The sequence below is a fragment of the Lutra lutra genome, chromosome 7 (assembly GCF_902655055.1).
Source record: "Lutra lutra chromosome 7, mLutLut1.2, whole genome shotgun sequence".
In the NCBI taxonomy this organism is placed as follows: domain Eukaryota; kingdom Metazoa; phylum Chordata; class Mammalia; order Carnivora; family Mustelidae; genus Lutra; species Lutra lutra.
In genome coordinates, this window is record NC_062284.1 from 27631620 (window position 1) to 27654128 (window position 22509).

At 38.3% G+C, this 22509-nt stretch overlaps 1 non-coding gene and 1 pseudogene across 1 annotated transcript; both read left to right on the forward strand.

The window, feature by feature from the left end:
* Positions 1-4607: 4607 nt before the first annotated feature.
* On the forward strand, positions 4608-5565 carry LOC125104845 (glyceraldehyde-3-phosphate dehydrogenase-like; annotated as a pseudogene).
* A 1805-nt stretch (positions 5566-7370) lies between these two features.
* LOC125105819 (U6 spliceosomal RNA) lies at positions 7371-7475 on the forward strand. The gene has a single exon (XR_007129070.1). It is a non-coding gene; the product is annotated as a U6 spliceosomal RNA (small nuclear RNA).
* Positions 7476-22509: the final 15034 nt, after the last annotated feature.

Consider the following 22509-nt stretch of genomic DNA (forward strand, 5'->3'; position numbering starts at 1 on the left):
GATCCTAATCTTCTTTTAGTAATTGATAGAACAGGCAGACACAAAAATAAGTAATGATACAGAAAAATTTAAGAAACAATTAACTGGAGTGCCTGGCTGGCTCAGTTGAAAGAGCTATGGGACTCTTGATCTTGGGGTTGTGAGTTTGAGCCCCACATTGGGGGCAGAGATTACTTAAATAAAAAAATATTTTTTAAATAAATAAAATAAAAAACAATTGATCTATTTGACCCAAATAGTATCCTCACAAAACAGAATACAGAATACATTGTATTTAATAAACGATGTTCAAAACCTTTAAACTGAATCTTCAAGATATTACTAAGAAGAATCAAAGTTTTCAAATATGTACATAACAGTCATAAAATGTACCATATGCTAGGAAGTAAAACAAATCTCAACAGATTTCAAAGGGTTGAAATCATATAGTACCTTCTCTGACCACGATGGAATTAAACTAGAAAGCAATAATAAAAGCACAACTTTGCAAATGCTCCAATATTATAGAATAAAATAATGTACCTCTAAATAACCTTTTGATAAAAGGAGAAATCAAAATGGAAAATTTTAAATATGCTGAATTAATAACGAAAAAGCAACATCCAAATTTGCAAGATGCATCTAAATGAATGCTCAGAGGGAAAGTTTATATGAAATGCATATATTATAAAACAGGAAAGGGTTAAAATCAATTATCTAAATTTCCACCTCAAAAACATTAGGGGAAAAAAAAGCAAATGAAATCCAAAGAAAATAGAAGTGAAAGAAACAATAAAGGACAAGTATCAGTGAACTAGAAAACAGATGATCGAACAAAAAAGCTGCCTTTTAAAAAAGTTATAGAGGGGCTCTTGGCTAGCTCAGGCAGTGGAGTATGCAACTCTTAGTCTTGGGGTCATGGGTTCAAGCCCCACATTGGGCATAAAGCTTACTTAAAAAAAAATTAATAGAGTTGTTATATCCTAGTAAAACTGATTTTAGAAAAACATAAATTACCAACTGCAAAAATAAAAAGGGAGACACCAGTGATTTCTTATCAAATAAAAGGATGTTAAAAAGAATTGTACGAAAAACTTCATGGTGGTAAATTTAAAAATTCAAAAGAAACATAAATTTCTTAGAAACATGACTTTCCAAACAGATGAAAGAAAAAAAAGGTAGAAAATCTGAATAGTTCCATATTGGTAGGAGAAAATAATTGAATCTGTAATATAAAACCTTCCTTCAAAGAAAATCTCTATTTAGATTCACTGGTGAATTCTATAAAACGTCCAATGAAGACACAATACCAGTTTTATAAAACCACAGTAATTAAAGTGTGGTCTGGAATAAGGATGTACAAATAGATTAATGAAGAAGAATAGTGAGAAATAAATCGTGCTATAAACTGAATCTTTTGTCCCCCCAAATTCATGTATTTTTAAAATTTTTAAGTAACTTCTACACCCAATGTTGGGTTTGGACTCAAAATGCTGAGATCTAGAGTTGCATGCTCTACCACCTGAGCCAGGCAGATGCCCCTCAAAATTCCTATCTTGAAATTTATGTTGGTTGCTTTGAAAGTTGATTAGGTCGTGATGGTGGAGCCTTCATGAATAGGATTTGTGTCCTTAGAAAAGAGATCCCAAAGAGTTCCTTCATCTCTTCCACTTATGTGAGATTACAGGTCTATGAGCCAAGAAGTAGTTTCTTACCAGACACTGTATCTGCCAGCACCTTGATCTTGGACTTCCCAGCCTTCTGAACTTTGAGAAATAAAATTCTGTGGTTTATTAGCCACCCAGTCTACGATATTCTGTTATAGCAGCCCAAATGGACAAAGACAAGCCCTCCTGCATGGTCAGTTGATACTCTGTAAAGTTGCTAAAATAATTCAATGAAAGGAGAAATAGAAAGGGTCTTTAAAAAAAAAAAAGTGGTTCTAAATAATGCCATAACCATGTGGAAAAAACCTGAAGCTTCTCCTTTCACACACCATCTATAGAAATTAGCTCAATACGGGGGCACCTGGGTGGCTCAGTGGGTTGAGCCTCTGACTTCGGCTCAGGTGGTGATCTCAGGGTCTTGGGATTGAGCCCCACATTGGGCTCTGCATCCAGCTCTCTGTTCGGCGGGAAGCCTGCTTCCCCCCTCTCTCTGCCTGCCTCTCTGCCTACTTGTGATCTCTCCTTCAAATAAATAAGTAAAATCTTAAAAAAAAAAAAAAAGAAATTAACTCAATATAGACATAGACCTAAATGTGAAACCTCAAGATATAAAGTTTCCAGAAGAAAACGTAACAGCATAATTTCATAATCTTAGAGTAGATGTAGCTAATACTTCTTAAGACAAAAAAAGTACTAACCTTTTTAGTCAATATTTTTTTAAAAAATGATAAATTGATTCTATCAAAATTATAAAACCTTTTGGGGCGCCTGGGTGGTTCAGTGGGTTAAAGCCTCTGCCTTCGGCTCGGGTCGTGGTCCCAGGGTCCTGGGATCGAGCCCCACGTCGGGCTCTCTGCTCAGCGGGGAGCCTGCTTCCTCCTCTCTCTTTCTCTCTCTCTACTTGTAGTCTCTGTCAAATAAATAAAATCTTTTAAAAAAATTATAAAACCTCTTATCAAAAACAGTGTTATATATTTTTCCTAATTTATGTATATATGTGCATGTGTGTTTATGTATTTATATTTACATATAAAGGAAAGAATGATCAAAGTTTTATTTTATTTACACACACACACACATACACTATGGTATAGTAATTCTATTTTTATGTATTTACCCAAGGGAAATGAAAATTTACCTCTACACAAAGATTTGTACATGAACATTCTTATGATAGTGAACATTCATGATAGTGAAAACTAGATACAACTCAAAGTACATAACTGGGAAAAATGGATAAATAAATTGTGCTATATTCAGACAATGGAGTATTACTAATTAATTAAAAGGAGAAAATGACTGGTCCAAGTTTTATCACAAAATGGATGAATCTCAAAATTATTACATAATTTTACCACATAGAAAAGATAAATATTGGTTGGTGTGAGCAAGATGGCAGAATAGGAAACCCTAGGCCCTTGTTCTTCCACAGAAATACCGAGTAAACATCATACTGACCAAAGTAGCTTTGTGAGTATTCTATAAACCAGTTAAGAACCCACAGCAACATAGGGCACCCGCGTGTCTGACTCTTGATCTCAGCTCAGGCCTTGATTTCAGGGTCATGAGTGAATTCAAGCCCCCTGTTGGGGTCCACAATGAATAGAGAGCCTACTTAAAGAAAAAAAAAAAAAGCGGGGGGTGGGGGTGGGGAGTGCACACGTCACCTGGGTGGCTTAGTCAGCTTAGCACCTGAATCTTAATTTCTGCTCAGGTCATGATCTCAGGGTTATGAGATCCAGCCCCACCTTGGGCTCTACACTGGGATCAGAGTCTGCTTAACACTCTCTCTCCCTCTCCTTCTGCCCTTCTCACCCCTCTCTCTGTCTCTCTCTGAAGAAGAAGAAGAAGAAGAAGAAGAAGAAGAATCTGTAGCAACAAACAAATACACAATCAAGAAAAAGTTGCACTCAAAACATTCTAAACAAAAATTTCATCGCATTATTGATCACCCTTGCCGACTCCCTCCCTGGCATAGATTTAAGCGGAAGCTGTTTAATTTCTGGTCCCTCCCTAAGGGTGAAAGGAAAAAAGTGGGAGTTATCTACAATGTTATGACTCGTCTGGGGGTTGTTGGGGGAACTGGTTTTTGTCTTGTCTGTCTCAGAGTGGTGACAGAAATGGTGGATTAGTTTGGATATCAGGTTGGAGGCTGATGAAAGACAAGACTCCCTCCTTTCCTTTCTGAGTCTCCCAGACACTCTGTCTCTATCTGCACTCCCTCTATATTTTCAGTAAACTCCACTTTTACCTCCTGCTAGCTCAAGTGTGATTTCCATATGTGTAGCCCTGCTGACTGGTCCTGCAGGACTCTCTCTGGGACCCTGGAGCCAGCCTGCCAGCATCGCCATTACATCATATACATGTTTAAACAAAAATTACAAGCATACTAACAGGCAAAAAACACAGTTTAAAGTGGTAGAGCAAGCAAAAGAACCAGACTCACATATGGCAGGGATGCTGGAATTATCAGAGTACGATTTTTAAAAACTATTATTAAAATGCTAAGGACATATTGTCCAAGTATTCTATTTCCTTATTTGGTCAAAAATCATTTGACCACTTATCTGAGGGTTTCTTTATGAGATTTTTATTCTATTTCATTGGTCTATATGTCTGTCTTTGTGCCAGTACCACATTGTTATGATTACTGTATGTTATGATCATTATAACTTTGTAGTAAGTTTTTAAAAAATCAATCTGACCTAAAAAACACATACAGAACACTACTCAACAACAGCAGAATACACGTTTCTCTTAAGTGCATAAGGAACATTCTCCATAATAGACCAGATGTTAGGCTACAAAATAAGTCTTTAGAAAATTTAAAAGACTGCAATCATACAAAACATCTTTTTTCATTATGATGAAACTAGAAATCAACACCAGAAGGAGCTCTCTGCTCTGTTCAATACATAGTGGCATCTTCTGGTGCAATGCCAGCCATGTCCCTGACACATGATGGTGAAGGTTGGAGTAAGAGAATTTGGCCATATTGGGCACCTGTTTACCAGGGCTGCTTTTAAGTCTGGCAAAGTGGACCACTGATGATCCCTTCATTGGCGTCAACTACATGGTCTTCATGTTCCAGTATGAGTCCACCCACTGCAAATTCAACAGCATGATTAAGACTGAGAATGGGAAACTTATTGTCAATGAAAACCCCATCTCCATCTTCCATGAATGAGATCCTGCCAACATCAAATAGGGTGATGCTGGTGCTGAGTATGTTATGGAGTCTCTTCACCACCATGGAGAAGGCTGGGGCTCCCTTGATAGGTAGGGCCAAGAGGGTCATCATCTCTGCCCTTTCTGCTTAGGTCCCTATGTTTGTGATGGGTGTGAACCATAAGTATGACCACTTATTCAAGATTATCCACAATGTCTCCTGCACCATCAACTATTTGGCCTTTCTGGCCATGGTCATTCATGACAACTTTGGTGTCATGGAGGGACTGATGACCACAGTCCATGCCAACACTGCCACCCAGAAGACCATGGATGGCCCCTCTGGGAAGCTGTGGCATGATGGCTGAGGGCCTGTACAGAAAACCATCTCTGCTTCTACTGGCACTGCCAAGGTTATAGACAAGGTCATCCCTGAAATGAATGAGAAGCTTAATGTCATGGCCTTCAATGTCCCCATAACCAATGTGTCATGGATCTGACCTGCTTCCTAGAGAAAGGTGCCAAATATGATGATATCAAGAAAGTGGTGAAGCAGGCATCAGAGGGTCCCTTCAACGGCATTCTGGGCTACACTGAAGACCAAGGTGTCTCCTGCAACTTCAACAGTGATACCCACTCTTCCACTTGCAATGCCAGGGCTGGCATTGCTCTCAATGACCACTGTGACAATGAATTTGGCTACATCAAATGGATGGTAGACCTTACGGTCCACATGACCTCTAAAGAATAAGAGTGCCCTGGACCACTTGCCCCACCGAAAGCAAGAGGAAGAGAGAGGTCCTCAGCTGCTGGAGAGTCTTGGCCCCAATTCATCCCCCAACATCCTGAGAATCTCCCCAGCCCTACACTGTTTCCATCCTAGACCCTCTGAAGAAGGGGAGGGACTTGGGGAGCTCTACCTTGTCATGTACTATCAATACCATCAATATAAAGTATATTGTACCAAAGCCCTCCCTCCAAAAAAAATAGCAGAAGGAAAATGGAAAAATCCACAAATATATGAAAATTAAAAATACACTCAAATACCAATGAAGAAATCAGAAGAGAAATTAGAGAGGCACCTGGGTGGTAAAATTTGTTGGGCATCAAACTCTTGGTTTCAGCTCAGGTCATGAAATCAGGGTCCTAGGATTGAACCCTGGGTTGGGCTCTATACTCAGGGCAGAGTTTGCTTGAGATTCTCTCTCCCTCTCCCTCTGCCCTCCCACTCCTACTCTCTCTCTCTAAAATAAATAAATGAATCTTTAAAAAAAAGAGAGAAATTATGGGGCACCTGGGTGGCTCAGTGGTTTAAAGCCTCTGCCTTCGGCTCAGGTCATGATCCCAGGGTCCTGGGATCAAGCCCCACATCGGGCTTTCTGCTCAGCAGGGAGCCTGCTTCCTCCTCTCTCTCTGCCTGCCTCTCTGCCTACTTGTGATCTCTGTCAGTCAAATAAATAAATAAAATCTTTTAAAAAAATAAAAAATAAAAAAAAGAGAAATTAGAAAATATTTTGAAACAAATGAAAATGAAAACACATCATACCAAAACTTGTAAGAAGCAGTTTCCATTTCAGGAATAGAATCTAGCGATTCATCACCTACATATAACACCCATTGCTCACCCCCAAAAGTGTCTTCCTTGAAACCCATAACCCATTTAGCCCATTGCCCCACCTGCCACCCCTCCAGCAACCCGCAGTTTGTCCTCTTAACCATAGTCTCCTTGATTTGCCTTCATCTCTGTTTTTATCTTATTTTACTTTTCCTTCTCTTCCCTTATGTTCATCTGTTTTGTTTCTTAAATTCCACATATGAGTGACATCATCTGACATCAGTCTTTCTCTGACTGACTTATTTCATTTAGCATAATACCCTCTAGTTCCATCCACATTGTTTCAACTAGCAAGATTTAATTCTTTTGGTGGCTAAGTAATATTCAGTTTATATATATATATACATACCACATTTTCTTTATCTAGTTATCTGTCAATGGACATCTGGGCTTTCTATATTTTGGCTACTGTGACTTTGCAGTTATAAATATTGGGGTGCATGTGCCCCTTTGAATCACTATATTTGTACCTTTTGGGTAAATACCAAGTAGTGCAGTTGCTGGGTCATAGGGTAGTTCAATTTTTAACGTTATGAGGGAGCTCCAAACTGTTTTCCAGAGTGACTGAACCAGTTTACATCCCACCAACAGTATGAGTGTTCCCCTTTCTCCACATTCTAGCTAATGTCTGTTGTTTCCTGAGTTGTTGATATTATCCATTCAGACTGGTGTGAGGTGATATCTCATTGTGGTTTTGATTTGTATTTCCCTGATGCTGAGTGATGTTGAGCAATCTTCATGTGTCTGTTAGCCATTTGTATGTCTTCCCTGGAGAAATGTGTTTTCATGTCTTCTGCCCATTTCTTGACTGGATTTTTTCTTTGTTTGTTTTTTGGATGTTCAGGTTGATAAGTTATATATATATATATATATATATATATATATATATATATATATATATATATATATGATACTAGCCCTTTATCCAACAAGACATTTGTGTGCTCGCTTCGGCAGTACGTATACTAAAATTGGAACAATACAGAGAAGATTAGCAAGACATTTGCCAATATATTCTCATATTCTGTAGGTTGCCTTTTAGTTTTGTTGGCTGTTTCTTTGTTATGCAGAAGGTTTTTATCTTGATAAAGTCCCAATAGTTCATTTTTTGCTGTTGTTTCTCTTGCCTTTGGAGATGTGTCTAGAAAGAAGTTGCTGTGGCTGGGTCAAAGAGGTTATTGTCTGTGTTCTCTTCTAGGATTTTGATGGATTCCTGTCTCACAGGACAGGAAGGCCTTTCATCCATTTTGAGTCTTTTTTTGTTTACAGTGTAAAGACAGTGGTCCAGTTTCATTCTACCTGTGGCTGTCCAGTTTTCCCAATAATATTTGTTGAAGAGACTCTTTTTTGCATTGGATATTCATTCTTACTTTCTCAAAGAGTAGTTGACCATACAGTTGAGGGTCCATTTCTGGATTCTCTGTTCTGTTCCATTGATCTATGTGTCTGTTTTTATGCCAGTACCATACTGTCTTGATGACTATAGCTTTGTAATGTAGCTTAAAGTCCAGAATTGTGATGCTTCCAGCTTTGGTTTTCTTTTTTGACTTTCCTTTGGCTATTTGGAGTCTTTCCTGGTTCCATACAAATTTTAGCATCAGTTGTTCCAGCTCTGTGAAAAATGGTGATGATATTTTGGTAAGAATTGCATTAAATGTGTAGATTGCTTTGGGTAGTATAGACATTTTAACAATGTTTGTTCTTCCAATCCATGAACATGGAATGCTTTTCATATTTTTCTTTGTGTCCTCTTAAATTCCTTTCATAAGTGTTCTATAGTTGTTAGAGTATGGTTCTTTACCTCTTTAGTTAGGATTATTCCTAGTTATCATTTTGTTTTTTGTGTAATTGCAAATAGGATCAATTCCTTGATTACTCTTTCTGATGCTTCATTGTTGGCATGTAGAAATGCAACAGACTTCTGTGTGTTGATTTTATATCCTGAAACTTTGCTGAATTCCTATATCAGTTCTAGCAATTTTGGGGTGGAGTCTTTTGGGTTTTCTACAAAGAGTATCATGTCATCTGCAAAGAGTGGAAGTTTGACTTCTTTGCTGATTGGATGCCTTTTATTTATTTTTGTTGTCTGATTGCTGAGGCTAGGACTTCTAGTACTATGTTGAATAGCAGTGGTGAGAGTAGACATCCCTGTTGTCTTCCTTACCTTAGGGGAAAAGCTCTCATTTACTCCCTTGAGGATGATACTAGATGTGGGCTTTTCATATATGGCTTTTATGGTATTGAGGTATGTTCCTTCTATCCCTACACAGCAGACAGTTTTTATCAAGAATAGAGCTGTGTTTTGTCAAATGCTTTTTCTGCATCTATTGAGAAGACCATTTGTTTCTTGTCTTTTCCTTTATTAATGTGCTGTATCACATTGTTTGATTTATGGATGTTGAACCAAACTTGCACCCCAGGAATAAATCTGACTTGGTCATGGTGAATAATCTTTTTTTTTTTTTTAAAGATTTTATTTATTGATTTGACAGAGAGATCACAAGCAGACAGAGAGGCAGGCAGAGAGAGAGAGAGGGAAGCAGGCTTCCTGCCGAGCAGAGAGCCCGATGCGGGACTCGATCCCAGGACCCTGAGATCATGACCTGAGCCGAAGGCAGTGGCTTAACCCACTGAGCCACCCAAGCGCCCGGTGAATAATCTTTTTAATGTACTGTTGGATCTTATTAGCTAGTATCTTCGTGAGAATTTTTCCATCCATCTTCATCAGAGATTTGGTCTGAAATTCTCCTTTTTGGTGAGGGTCTTTTTCTGGTTTGGGAATCAAGGTAATTCTGGCTTCATAGAATGAGTTTGGAGGTATTCCTTCCATTTCTATTTTTTGAGACAGTTTCAGAAGATTAAGTATTAATTCTTCTTTAAATGTTTCGTAGAATTCTATTAGCAGGTCATCTGGCCCTGGGTTCATGTTTGTTGGGAGATTTTTGATTACTTATTCAATGTCTTTGCTGATTATGGGTCTGCTCAGGTTTTCTATTTCTTCCTGTGTCACTTTTGGTAGTTTATGTTTCTAGGAATGCCTCCATTTCTTCCAAATTGCCTAATTTGTTGCCAATATAATTGCTCATAATATTCTCTTATAATTGTTTGTGTTTCTTTGGTATTGGCTCTGATCTCTCCTTTTTCATTCATGATTTTATTGTTTTGGGTTCTTTCTCTTTTCTTTTGGACAAATCTGGCAAGGGGTTTATCAATCTTATTAATTCTTTCAAAGAACCAGATTCTAATTTCAGTGCTGTTCCATTTTTTTAAAATTTCTGTCACTGATTCATGTTCTAATATTTATTATTTCCCATCTTCTGCTGGATTTTGGCTTTATTTGCTATTCCTCTTCCGCCTCCTTTAGATCTAAGGTTAGCTTGTGTATTTGAGGTTTTTCTTGTTTCTTGAGAAAGGCCTATATTGTTATGTACTTCCCTCTTAGGACCGCCATTGCTGCATCCCAAAGGTTCTAAACTGTCGTGTTTTCATTTTCATGTATTGTTTTAAGTTTTTATTTTTTTCTTTGACAGACACAGATAACAAGCAGGCAGAGAGGCAGGCGGGGGGGGGGGGAGCAGGCTCCCCGCTGAGCAGAGAGCCCAATGGGGGGCTCGATCCCAGGACCCTAAGACCATGACCCAAGCCCAAGGCAGAGGCCCAACCCACTGAGCTGCCCAGGCTCCCCTCATTTTCATGTATTTTTTAAATTCTTCTTTAAGTTCCTGGTTGACCCATTCATTCCTTAGTAGGATGCTCTTTAACCTCTGTGTATTTGGTTCCTTCCAAATTTTCTCCTGTAATTGAGTTCAAGTTTTAAAGTGTTGTAGTTTGAATACACATGGAATAATTTCAATCTTTTGGTACCAGCTGAGACCTGATTTGTAGCCCAGTATATTATCTATTCTGAAGGATATTCCATGTGCACTTGAGAAGAATTTATATTCTGTTGCTTTAGGAGGAAATGTTCTAAATATGACTGTAAAGTCCATCTAGTCCTTTGTGTTATTCAAAGCCCTTGTTTCTTCATTGATCTGCTAGGATGATCTGTCCATTGTTGTGAGTGGGGTATTAAAGTGCCCTACTATTGTATTATTATCAATGTGTTTCTTTAATTTGGTTATTAATTGGTTTATATAATTAGCTGCTCCCTAGTTAGAAGCATAAATATTTATAACTTAGATTTTCTTGTTGGATAGAGCCCTTTATTGTGATATAATGTCCTTTTTATCTCTCATTACAGTCTTTGGTTTAAAAGCTAATTTATCTGAGAAAAAGATTGCTATTCCAGATTCTTTTGATGTCCATTAGCATGATAAATAGTTCTCCATCCCCCCACTTTCAATCTGGAGATGTCTTTGGGTATAAAATAAGTCTTTTATAGATAGCATATTTATGGGTCTTTTTAAAAAATCCATTCTGATACCTTATGTCTTTTGATTGGAGCATTTAGCCCATTTGCATTCAGAGTAATTATTGAAAGTTATTAATTTAGTGCTGTTGTATTGCCTATAAAGTCACTGTTCCTGTAGATTGTCTCTGTTCCTTTCTGGTCTATGTTACCTTTGGGCTCTCTCTTCATTCAAAGGATCCTCTTTAATATTTCTTGCAGGACTGGTTTGATCTTCACAAATTCCTTTAGTTTTTGTTTCTCTGAGAAACTCTTTATCTCTCCTTCTATTCTGAATGGCAGCCTTGCTGGATAAAGTGTTCTTGGCAGCATATTTTTCCCATTTAGCACCTTGAATATATCATTCCAGTCCTTTCTGGATTACCAGGTCTCTGTGGACAGGTCTGTCACCAGCCCTAGTGTCTACCCTTGTAGGTTAAAGACCTCTCATCCCCAGCTTCTTTCAGGATTTTCAGGACTTATTATATGTCAAGGGGTTGACCTATTTTTTATTGATTTTAAGGTGTAGGTGTTCCCTCAGCTTCATGAATTTGAATGCTTGTTGTTTCCTTCCCAAGATTAGGGAAGTTCTCAGCTATAATTTGTTCAAATAAACCTCTGGCCCTCTCTCTCTTCATTTTCTGAGACTCTTATTATCTGGATATTATTTTGCTTTATGGAATCACTGACTTCTTGAAGCCTCCCTTTGTGATCCGGTAGTTGTTTTTCTCTCTTCTTTTCAGCTTTTTAAATTTCCATTACATTATCTTCTTATCACTGACTCCTCTTCTACCTCATTTTACTTGCTGTTAAAGCCTCTATTATTGACTGCATCTCAGAAATAGTTTTTTTAATTAATTAATTTTATTTTCAGCATAACAGTATTCCTTGTTTTTGCACCACACCCAGTGCTCCATGCAATCCATGCCCTCTCTAATACCCACCACCTGGTTCCCCCAACCTCCTACCCCCCGCTGCTTCAAACCCCTCAGATTGTTTTTCAGAGTCCATAGACTCTCATGGTTCACCTCCCCTTCCAATTTCCCCCAACTCCCTTCTCCTCTCTAACTCTCCTTGTCCTCCATGCTATTTGTTATGCTCCACAAATAAGTGAAACCATATGATACTTGACTCTCTCTGCTTGACTTATTTCACTCAGCATAATCTCTTCCAGTCCCGTCCATGTTGCTACAAAAGTTGGGTATTCATCCCTTCTGATGGAGGCATAATACTCCATAGTGCATATGGACCACATCTTCCTTATCCATTCAGAAATAGTTTTAATTTCAACCTGATTATATTTTAGCTCTTTTGTTTCTACAGGAAGGGATTATCTAGTGTCTTCTATGCTTTTTTCAAGCCCAGCCAGTATCATCTTCATAATCATTGTTTTAAATTCTAGTTCAGGCACGTTACTTATTTCCATATTGATTAAATCCCTGGCAGAGAATACTACCTCCTGTTCTTTCTTTTGCAATGTTCATATGTGGAATTTAGGAAACAAAATAGATGAACACAGGGAAAGGGAAGAAAAAATAAAATAAGATGAAATGGAGAGAGATTCTTAACTATAGGAAACATACTGAGTGTTACTGTAGGGGAGGTAGGTGGGAGGAAGGTATAATCTGGTGGTGGGCATTAAAGAGGGCATTTGAAGTAATGAGGATGGTGTTTTATGCACCTCATGAATCACTAAATTCTACCTCTGGAACTAATAATACAGTGTATGTTATTTCAAATTGAATTTAAATAAAAAAATTAAAAACCAGCTAAATTGAGGAACCAGCAAAGGACTTGAATAAATATTCTCCAAAGAAGATATGCAAATGCCTAATAAGCACAGGAAAAGATGTACAACATCACTAATTATTAGAGAACTGCAAATCAAAACAATAATGTTTATTGTTAACAATTGTTAACAATAATTATACCTCACCCACATTAAGATGGTTACTAGGAGCGAAATAACCACCCTCCCACACCACCACCAAAAAACAGAAAATAGCCATTGTTGATGTGGATGTGGAAAAATTGGAACCCTTATGTGTCACAAGTGGGAATGTAAAATGGTGCAGATGCTATAAAAACAGTATGCTCTCTCCTCAAAAAAATGAAACATAGAATCACCATATGATCTAGCAATTTAATTTCTGGGTATATATGTAAAACAACTGAAAATAGGGTCTCAAAGGGCTATTTGTACAACCATATTTATATTAGCTTTTTTCACTATGGTCAAAAAGTGGAAATAACCCAACTATCCACCAACAACTGAAGGGATAAACAAAATGTGATATATACATACCAGGAAATGATATTCAGTCTTAAAAAGAAATGAAATTCTCATGCATGCTATGTGGATGAACCCTGATCATAATTTTTTAAAAGATTTTATTTGATAGAAAAAGAGAGAGCACAAGCAGGGGAAGTGAGAGGCAGAGGAAGAAGTGGCTCCCTACTGAGCAAGGAGCCAAATGCAGTACTCAGTCCCAGGACCCTGGGATCATGACTCAAGCTGAAGGCAGATGCTCAACTGAATGAGCCACTGAGACATCCCCTTGATCATAATTTTTTTAAAAAAATAACATAAAAATCCTCAATTAAATACTAGCAAATGGAATTCCACAAAATACAAAAAAAAGTTTTACACCATAACGTGTACATATGTGTACATACGTACAATGGGATTTATCCTGGGAAATCAGTTATTTAAACATACAAAAATTAACCTCATTATCAATAGATTAATAACAAAAATCACACAATCAACTCAATGATATAGAAAAAGCATTTGATCAAACCCAGTAACCTTTCATGATAAAAACATTTAACAAGCTATGAATGGAAGTGAACTTCTGCAACATGAGGAAAGGCATCTATAGACATCCCACACACAGACTGGATACTTTTCCTGTAAGATTACTTCCACTGAACATTGTATTTAAATTCTACCTAAGACAATTAGAAAAAAATGAAAAGTATCTGTATTGGAAAAGAAAAAGTAAAAACTATCTCTACTAGCAAATGACATAATTTTGTGTGTAGTAAATCTTTAAGAGTCCACTAAAAAACTACAAGAACCAATAAATGAGTTTAGCAAGGTTGCAAGATACAAGATCAGTATCTAAAAATTAATTGCATTTGTATGTACTTGCAATGAACAATCTGGGAAGGAAATAAAACAACTCCATTCACAATAATATCAAGATGAATAAAATTCTTAGGAGTAAATGTAACCAAGGAGGTTAAAGACTTGTATACTGAAAACTATAAAATGTTGAGGAAAGGAATTAAAAATAATCTAAGTAAATTCTATTAAGGCAGCTGCTCCAGGATGATGATAGAACCAGTTAAATCTATGAGCATTGGCCCATTGGTGCATTTTTTTTTTACTAAGTGAGTTCATTGATCAGAAAGAATGTTGTTTCTAAAACCATAATGACAGATAAGTGTGTTTATTGTGGAAAACTTTGGAAACCAGAAAACATTTTCCTCATTGCAATGTTTCTATAACAACTTTCTCCATCCTCTCCTTCTATTTCTCTTGGCCAGACCTGTCTCAAACTGACTCTTGTATATTTCTGTCATGCAAGCACTCAACTCAAACATTCATAAAACTATTTTCACCTCTGCCTCCCAGCCTCCATATCTGCTCAGCCACATTTATCACCATCTCATGGAAGGGTACGACTCTTCATCCAGTTGCTTAAACCATAAAATGAAGACTCATTCTCCTTTTTCATTTAAATGAAGACTCATTCTTTACTCCTCCCCCTCATCCTACATTTGTAATAAAATTCGGCTTGGATTTGAATCTGGTTTATTGGTTTAGATAAAAGAACAGTTGTGAGGTAAGTCCTGATGAAGATCATTGGTGCCTCTCAGGGCAACTATCTCAGTGAGGACTATTACAGTAAAGAAGCGCTAACATCCTCAGGCAGTGGCTGAAAGGCTGTTTGGGTTGTCAAAGAAGATTCAGCAGACTTTAAAAGTTTGATATCCCCAGCTTCATTTGGGATCATCCCATATGGCCCCATTCCAATTTTTAGGATCCCATCCTTCCCAATCAATTCCCTAACTTTAACAAGAGACCCTGTGAAGTTAGGAGTTTGAATTATATTGTAATTCACCTACTCATTAAAGATGGTAGGTTCGATTTTCAGAAATCTCGGGCTTGCAGGGTATAAGATTTCTTTCAGGGCAGGTATAAAAGCTTTTAGGTCCTTTATACAGAGCTTTGGCTGGAAGTTTGAGGCTTTCAACTCTGTTTTTTTATTCCTGTTTAGTTAACATACAGTGTTATATTAGTTTCAGGTGTACACTATAATGATTCAACAATTCCATACATTACTCAGTGCTCATCATGGTAAATGTACTCTTAAACCCCTTCACCTATTTCATCCATCTGGTAACCATCAGTTTGTTCTCTACAGTTAAGAGTCTGGTTTTTTTTATTTGCCATTCTCTCTATTTTGTCCCCTTTGTAGTTTTCTTCTTCTTCTTCTTTTTTTTTTTTTTAATAGAGGGAGAGAGCAAGCACAAACAGGGGTGGAGGGGAGGGGCGGAGGGAGAGGGAAAGAGAGAATCTTAAACACATTCCATGGCTCAGTCTAAAAATGCTGAGATCATGACCGGAGGCATAATCATGAGTCAGAGGCTTAACTGACTGAGCCATCTAGGTTTCCCTAATTTGTTTTATTTCTTAAATCCCACATATGAGTGAAATCATATGGTGTTTGTCTTTTTCTGACTGACATATTACACTTAGCATTATACCCTCTAGATCCATCTATGTTGTTGTAAATGGTAAGATTTCATTCATTTTTATAGCTAATATATATAAATATATGTATATTATATCATATATATATATATATATATATATATATATATGAAACATGAGCTGAAGATAGACATTCAACTGCCTGAGCCACCCAGAGAATTTATTCATAAGATTCTATTTCTCTGGAGCCATGCTTAGTATCAAAATGTGTATCAATCAGAATTCAACCAAAGAGGAAGGAACACTAGGAGATATACATGTGCACATGTAACACTTACATTAAAAGATTTATTACAAGGAACTTGCCTACTTAATTGTGCAGACTGGAGCTAAGCAAGTCCAAAATGTGTAGGACAGGCCTTTAAGAGGGGAAGTTAGTGGGCAGCCTGGAATTCTTAGGCGTGGACCAATGCTATTGTTCACATACTATCAGAAAAGGATGATCACAAGCAGTATGGAACCCTACAGACATGAGCTAAATTTGGCATTCACAAGTAATCAGGAAAGGAAGAACCAGCTAAGAGAGAACAACTATAGACCAAGCTGTTGTTCATAGTCTAGTTCAGATATAGGGGAAGGGAAGGAAAAATAAAATAAGATGAAATCAGAGAGGGAGACAAACCATAAAAGACTCTTAACTGTAGGAAACAAACTGAGGGTTGCTTCCTTTATAAAGGAAGACACGATGCAATGACCACTGGGTGTTATATGCAACTGAAGAATCTGAAACTAACAATAAACTATATGTTAATTAAATTAAATTTTACATAAAAAGTTTTTTAAAAGAGTCTAATTCATAGAACGTCTAAGCCTTCTTTTACTGTGCTTCCACTGATTGATAATTAGTTGACTTATAGTCAACTAATTGGGAACTTAATCACATCTGGAAAATTATTTTCAGGCATCAAAACCGATCATAGTAATATTAGCAGAATTGGGTCCCTTGGATTCAGCAGCAGTAGATATGAGGCTGGACCCAAAACTGAAAAGCACAGGCAAGGCTTTATTGGGTCAACAACTGCAGATAAGGGGAGACACAGTTACAACAAAGGTGTCAGACTAGCTCTTCCGAAAATAGGGAAAGTTTTCAAGGGACTGAGGTGGGAAAGGAGTGATGTATAAGCATGTAAGGATATGGAATACAGGAAATTGGAGGTGGAGTTGCAATTGACACAACATTCTTCTTCATACATTATATGTTTCATTTGCATGTTAAGTCTCCACCTCTGGGTGTGACTTTTAACATTAAAATGAGGGGAAAGGGGAGGAGTCAAGATGGCGGAGAAGTAGCAGGCTGAGACTACTTCGGGTAGCGGGAGATCAGCTAAATAGCTTATCTAAAGATTGCAAACACCTACAAATCCAACGGGAGATTGAAGAGAAGAAGAACAGCAATTCTAGAAACAGAAAATCAACCACTATCTGAAAGGTAGGACTGGCGGAGAAGTGAATCCAAAGCGACGGGAAGATAGACCGCGGGGGGAGGGGCTGGCTCCCGGCGAGCGGCGGAGCAACGGAGCACAAAATCAGGACTTTTAAAAGCCTGTTCTGCTGAGGGACATCGCTCCAGAGGCTTAACCGGGGTGAAGCCCGGGCGGGGTCAGCGCGGCCTCAGGTCCGCAGGGTCACAGAAGGATCGGGGGTGTCTGAGTGTCGCAGAGCTTACCGGTATTAGAACGGGGAAGCCGGCTACAGAGACAGAGCCGAGGAGTGACTCTCAGCTCGGGGTTGCCTTGAACCAGTCGCAGGCTCCGTCAGCTCAGAGTGCGGCCGGAGGCCAGGGTGACGGGAGTCATTGGGCGCTGTTCTCTGAGGGCGCACTGAGGAGTGGGGCCCTGGGCTCTCGGCTCCTCCGGGCCGGAGACCAGGAGGCCGCCATCTTCATTCCCGTCTTCCAAAACTCTACGGAAAGTGCTCAGGGAACAAAAGCTCCCGAAAGCAAACCCAGCAAACCTGAGCGGATTACTCAGCCTGGCCCTGGGTAAGGGCGGTGCAACTCCGCCTGGGGCAACGACGCTTGAGAATCACTACAACAGGCCCCTCCCCCAGAAGATCAACGAGAAACCCAGCCAGTACCAAGTTCACCTACCAAGGAGTGCAGTTTCAATACCAAGGAGAGCAGCAGAATTCCAGAGGAGAAGACAGCAAAGCACGGAACTCATGGCTTTCTCCCCATGATTTTTTAGCCTTGCAGTTATTTTAATTTTTTTTCTTTTTCAATTTTTTTTTCTTTTTCTCTTCTTCTGCTAATTTTTTTTAACTTTTACCATTTTCTTTTTTAACGTTTTTTAAATAGTTTATCTAATATATATATATATTTTTTCCTCTTTTTATATTTTTCTTTATCGGCTTTCTTTTTTTAATAGTTTCTTTTTTTTTTTTCTTTTTTCTTTCTGAACCCCTTTTTATCCCCTTTCTCCCCCCTCACGATTTGGGATCTCTTCTGATTTGGCTAAAGCATATTTTCCTGGGGTTGTTGCCACCCTTTTAGTATTTTACTTGCTCCTTCATATACTCGTATCTGGACAAAATGACAAGGGGGAAAAATTCACAACAAAAAAAAGAACAAGAAGCAGTACCAAAGGCTAGGGACCTAATCAATACAGACATTGGTAACATGTCTGATATAGAGTTCAGAATGACGATTCTCAAGGTTCTAGCCAGGCTTGAAAAAGGCATGGAAGATATTAAAGCAACCCTCTCGGGAGATATAAAAGCCCTTTCTGGAGAAATAAAAGAACTAAAATCTAACCAAGTTGAAATCAAAAAAGCTATTAATGAGGTGCAATCAAAAATGGAGGCTCTCACTGCTAGGATAAATGAGGCAGAAGAAAGAATTAGCGATATAGAAGACCAAATGACAGAGAATAAAGAAGCTGAGCAAAAGAGGGACAAACAGCTATTGGACCACGAGGGGAGAATTCGAGAGTTAAGTGACACCATAAGACGAAACAACATTAGAATAATTGGGATTCCAGAAGAAGAGGAAGCAGAGAGGGGAGCAGAAGGTATATTGGAGAGAATTATTGGAGAGAATTTCCCCAATATGGCAAAGGAAACAAGCATCAAAATCAAGGAGGTTCACAGAACCCCCCTCAAAATCAATGAGAATAGGTCCACACCCCGTCACCTAATAGTAAAATTGACAAGTCTTAGTGACAAAGAGAAGATCCTGAAAGCAGCCCAGGAAAATAAGTCTGTAATGTACAATGGTAAAAATATTCGATTGGCAGCAGACTTATCCACAGAGACCTGGCAGGCCAGAAAGAGCTGGCATGATATATTCAGAGTACTAAACGAGAAAAACATGCAGCCAAGAATACTATATCCAGCTAGGCTATCATTGAAAATAGAAGGAGAGATTAAAAACTTCCAGGACAAACAAAAACTGAAAGAATTTGCAAATACCAAACCAGCTCTACAGGAAATATTGAAAGGGGTCCTCTAAGCAAAGAGAGACCCTAAAAGTAGTAGATCAGAAAGAAACAGAGACAATATACAATAACAGTCACCTTACAGGCAATACAATGGCACTAAATTCATATCTCTCAATACTTACCCTGAATGTTAATGGGCTAAATGCCCCAATCAAAAGACACAGGGTATCAGAATGGATAAAAAAACAAAACCCATCTATATGTTGCCTACAAGAAACTCATCTTAAACCCGAAGACACCTCCAGGTTTAAAGTGAGGGGGTGGAAAAGAATTTACCATGCCAATGGACATCAGAAGAAAGCAGGAGTGGCAATCCTTATATCAGATCAATTAGATTTTAAGCCAAAGACTATAATAAGAGATGAGGAAGGACACTATATCATACTCAAAGGAACTGTCCAACAAGAAGATCTAACAATTTTAAATATCTATGCCCCTAACGTGGGAGCAGCCAACTATATAAACCAATTCATAACAAAATCAAAGAAACACATCGACAAGAATACAATAATAGTAGGGGATTTTAAAACTCCCCTCACTGAAATGGACAGATCATCCAAGCAAAAGATCAACAAGGAAATCAAGGCCTTAAATGACACACTGGACCAGATGGACATCACAGATATATTCAGAACATTTCATCCCAAAGCTACAGAATACACATTCTTCTCTAGTGCACATGGAACATTCTGCAGAATAGATCACATTCTTGGTCCTAAATCAAGTCTCAACCAGTATCAAAAGATTGGGATCATTCCCTGCATATTTTCAGACCACAATGCTCTGACTAGAACTCAATCACAAGAGGAAATTTGGAAAGAACCCAAATACATGGAGACTAAACAGCATCCTTCTAAAGAATGAATGGGTCAACCAGGAAATTAAAGAAGAATTGAAAAAATTCATGGAAACAAATGATAATGAAAACACAACGGTTCAGAATCTGTGGGACACAACAAAGGCAGTCCTGAGAGGAAAATATATAGTGGTACAAGCCTTTCTCAAGAAACAAGAAAGGTCTCAGGTACACAACCTAATGCTACACCTAAAGGAGCTGGAGAAAGAACAAGAAAGAAACCCTAAACCCAGCAGGAGAAGAGAAATCATAAAGATCAGAGCAGAAATCAATGAAATAGAAACCAAAAAAACAATAGAACAAATCAACGAAACTAGGAGCTGGTTCTTTGAAAGAATTAATAAGATTGATAAACCCCTGGCCAGACTTATCAAAAAGAAAAGAGAGAGGACCCAAATAAATAAAATCATGAATGAAAGAGGAGAGATCACAACGAACACCAAAGAAATACAGACAATTATAAGAACATACTATGAGCAACTCTACGCCAACAATTTTGACAATCTGGAAGAAATGGATGCATTCTTAGAGACATATAAACTACCACAACTGAACCAGGAAGAAATAAAAAGCCTGAACAGACCCATAACCAGTAAGGAGATTGAAGCAGTCATCAAAAATCTCCAAACAAACAAAAGCCCAGGGCCAGACGGCTTCCCGGGGGAATTCTACCAAACATTTAAAGAAGAACTAATTCCTATTCTCCTGGAACTGTTCCAAAAAATAGAAATGGAAGGAAAACTCCAAACTCATTTTATGAGGCCAGCATCACATTGATCCCAAAACCAGACAAGGATCCCATCAAAAAAGAGAACTACAGACCAATATCCTTGATGAACACAGATGCAAAAATTCTCGCCAAAATACTAGCCAATAGGATTCAACAGTACATTAAAAGGATTATTCACCACGACCAAGTGGGATTTATTCCAGGACTGCAAGTTTGGTTCAACATCCGCAAATCAATCAATGTGATACAACACATTAATAAAAGAAAGAACAAGAACCATATGATACTCTCAGTAGATGCTGAAAAAGCATTTGACAAAGTACAGCATCCCTTCCTGATCAAAACTCTTCAAAGTGTAGGGATAGAGGGCACATACCTCAATATTATCAAAGCCATCTATGAAAAACCCACGGCAAATATCATTCTCAATGGAGAAAAACTGAAAGCTTTTCCGCTAAGGTCAGGAACACGACAGGGATGTCCGTTATCACCACTGCTATTCAACATAGTACTAGAAGTCCTAGCCTCAGCAATCAGACAACAAAAGGAAATTAAAGGCATCCAAATCGGCAAAGAAGAAGTCAAACTATCACTCTTTGCAGATGATATGATACTATATGTGGACAACCCAAAAGACTCCACTCCAAAACTGCTTGAACTTGTACAAGAACTCAGTAAAGTGTCAGGATATAAAATCAATGCACAGAAATCAGTTGCATTTCTCTACACCAACAACAAGACAGAAGAAAGAGAAATTAAGGAGTCCATCCCATTTACAATTGCACCCCAAACTATAAGATACCTAGGAATAAACCTAACCAAAGAGACTAAGAATCTATACACAGAAAACTATAAAGTACTCATGAAAGAAATTGAGGAAGACACAAAGAAATGGAAAAATGTTCCATGCTCCTGGATTGGAAGAATAAATATTGTGAAAATGTCTATGCTACCTAAAGCAATCTACACATTTAATGCAATTCCTATCAAAGTACCATCCGTTTTTTTCAAAGAAATGGAACAAATAATCCTAAAATTTATATGGAACCAGAAAAGACCTCGAATAGCCAAAGAATATTGAAAAAGAAAGCCAAAGTTGGTGGCATCACAATTCCGGACTTCAAGCTCTATTACAAAGCTGTCATCATCAAGACAGCATGGTACTGGCACAAAAACAGACACATAGATCAATGGAACAGAATAGAGAGCCCAGAAATAGACCCTCAACTCTATGGTCAACTCATCTTCGACAAAGCAGGAAAGAATGTCCAATGGAAAAAAGACAGCCTCTTCAATAAATGGTGTTGGGAAAATTGGACAGCCACATGCAGAAAAATGAAATTGGATCATTTCCTTACACCACACACGAAAATAGACTCAAAATGGATGAAGGACCTCAATGTGAGAAAGGAATCTATCAAAATCCTTGAGGAGAACACAGGCAGCAACCTCTTCGACGTCAGCCGCAGCAACATCTTCCTAGGAACATCACCAAAGGCAAGGGAAGCAAGGGCAAAAATGAACTATTGGGATTTTATCAAGATCAAAAGCTTTTGCACAGCAAAGGAAACAGTGAACAAAACCAAAAGACAACTGGCAGAATGGGAGAAGATATTTGCAAATGACATATCAGATAAAGGGCTAGTGTCCAAAATCTATAAAGAACTTAGCAAACTCAACACCCAAAGAACAAATAATCCAATCAAGAAATGGGCAGAGGGGGGCGCCTGAGTGGCTCAGTGGGTTAAGCCGCTGCCTTCGGCTCAGGTCATGATCTCAGGGTCCTGGGATCGAGTCCCGCATTGGGCTCTCTGCTCGACAGGGAGCCTGCTTCCCTCTCTCTCTCTCTCTCTCCGCCTGCCTGCCTCTCTGTCTACTTGTGATCTC